The 2500-nt window shown below is 63.1% G+C and overlaps 1 pseudogene; it reads right to left on the reverse strand.

Moving 5' to 3' along the window:
• LOC124564005 overlaps positions 1 to 2500 on the reverse strand; it is a 7954-nt pseudogene that overhangs the window by 2811 nt on the left and 2643 nt on the right.

Genomic DNA, 2500 nt, shown 5'->3' on the forward strand with positions numbered 1-2500 from the left:
AAAATTGCAGCCCCAGGTACCGGAAGGTTTCACCCACACGCAGGGCAGGCATGGTGGTATTGCCTGCTGTGAAGGTGACATTGCTGTCCACCTTCACCTTCTTCTCGCGCCCTGACGCGACTAAGGCGAGGGTGAAACACTTCCGGGCGTTGATCTGCAGCCCCAGGTGGGCGAGGGCTGCGGTAGCTGCGTCGATGAGGGACTGCAAGCCCCTCGGGGTCGCTGCAAACAGCAAGACGTCATCTGCAAAGGCCGCAGCGTTGACTCTGCGACCGAGGATCCGAGCTCCGATGTGGGAGGGCAGTTGGCCTAAAACGTAGTCCACCGCAAAGTTGAACAGGAGGGGGGAGAGGGGATCGCCCTGGCGAACGCCCCGTGCTGGCTGCACAGACACGCCCACGCCGGCGCCGTCCGCTATCACTGTCGTGCTGCCCTCGTAGCACCGCTCGACATACTCGACAAAGCAATCCGGCAGGCCATGCGCCTTCAGCACGGGGCGAAGGGCAGCATGATCTACCGAATCGAATGCCTTAGATACGTCGATCGATGCCACAAAGACAGAGCGGCAGGAGCGAACTGCGTCGGTGAGAGCAGTGTCTAAGATGAAGGTATTTTCCAACATCCCATCCCGAGGGATGAATGCCCGCTGACGTTCGTCCACAGCACAAGCGCGCATCAGGCGTGACGCGAGAACCTTGTGAAAGGTCCGCGCCAACACCGAGCAGACCGTAATGGGGCGAAAGTCAGCGGGGGATGTTGGTGCAGCCGTTTTCGGGAGAAGGGACGTCCGCGCGCGAAGCAGGCGTTCCGGAAGGGCGCGGGCCAGAAGGAAGAGATTCATCACTTTCACCAGGACTTCGTGCGGCAGGCGCCGCAACTCCGCTGGGGTAAGGCCGTCCGGCCCGGCTGCTGATCCCCTGGGCGGCAACGCGGCGGCGACCTCCTCACGTGTGACCGGCCCCCATATGCACTCGAGAGCGACAGGCTCTGAGTGCGGGAGGAGGCGGTCACGAATGAAGCCCGCGGTGGAGATGGGCTTCTTGGTGAAGAGGTCCGCCCAGAAGTCCAGCAGACCAGGGATGGCAGGTGGCGGCTGGAGCAGGGTGCCATCCAAGAGGCCGCGCACGCAACGCGCACGCGACCGTCGGAAGGCATCCTGCGTTCTCGCGTACTCCCAGCGGCGCCGCTTGCGCTTCTGCGTCGGCGGCGCGGCAGGCGGCCGCTTCGATGGTTGGCGCGGCCGCTGTGTCCTGGTGATCGATCTCTCCCCTCTGGACCCGACCGACGCAAGGGCATCCGGGAGCATGCCCAGGATGACATCGGGCGGCGTGCCCCGCCCCAGACCGATGACACGATCCAGGGCAGAGAAACGCTGGGCGGAAGCGGGTAGCCCCGCCAGATGCTCCCAGATGGCGGCGTCAGTCGGCCCCTCCGGCGGCGGCCCGGTGGTGTCGGCCGCGAAGTCCTCGGCTGCGTCGACGGGCGGCGCAGCGGCCTCGCCCGCGTCAGGCAGCGGGCTCGCCGCTCCCCGGCGGGACGCCGGCTCTTCCCCCCGACCGATCTCAAGCGCCTCCATGAATTGGCGGACAAGCTGCTTGTGGGCAGCTTGCCGCCGTCGGCACTTGATTGCCTCAAGCGTTCGGTCGGGGAACATCCTGATGAGCTCTTGATTTACAAAGAAGAACCGGGCGTCCCTCTCGAGGAACAGTTCGGCCTCTGCCTTGGCGAGCGACAGGACTTCTTCCTCCGTCCACCTCGCGCGATGCCTCTCCGTGACGATCTCCGCGTTGGCGGCCGCAAGGTGTTGGCGGCGGCGATGGACCCCGAGACCGTTTTTGGTGGTGAAGCTGCGGTGGCACTCACTACAGGCGTATACAGCTGCAACAGTTACAAGATTTTCGGCACGGCCGGTTGGCCGGCTAGGTGCTGGGGGAGTTGGGGTGGCACCTTCAGCGGAAGGGCTACCACTTTTTCTCTGGTTACTGCCCCCAACTAAAAAAAGGGATAGTGCGAGGGGGGGCTGGTAACCCCCCCAAGCCCCTGGTGCGGTCTTCCACTCTGCTAAAATCAGCGGGCCCACGAGAAGGGGAGAAGACCGCAGGAGAGGAGAGGCTAAGAGGGCTAGGCCCATGTATTGCGCATCACTCTCCCTGTAACTATAACCCAAGGAAGGCACCTCGCAGCAGCAGCACGACTACATCAAGACCGCACTTCGAAAAGCCAAGTCCGGATGCAGCCACACCGCCGCCACTTGGCCACCTTAAGAGAGTCATAGTTACTCCCGCCGTTTACCCGCGCTTGCTTGAATTTCTTCACGTTGACATTCAGAGCACTGGGCAGAAATCACATTGCGTCAACACCCGCTAGGGCCATCGCAATGCTTTGTTTTAATTAGACAGTCGGATTCCCCCAGTCCGTGCCAGTTCTGAGTTGATCGTTGAATGGCGGCCGAAGAGAATCCGCGCACCCGCGCGCCCCCGGAGGAGCACGCTAAGGCGGA

Source organism: Schistocerca americana, unplaced genomic scaffold (assembly GCF_021461395.2).
Source record: "Schistocerca americana isolate TAMUIC-IGC-003095 unplaced genomic scaffold, iqSchAmer2.1 HiC_scaffold_1265, whole genome shotgun sequence".
Taxonomy (NCBI): Eukaryota; Metazoa; Arthropoda; class Insecta; order Orthoptera; family Acrididae; genus Schistocerca; species Schistocerca americana.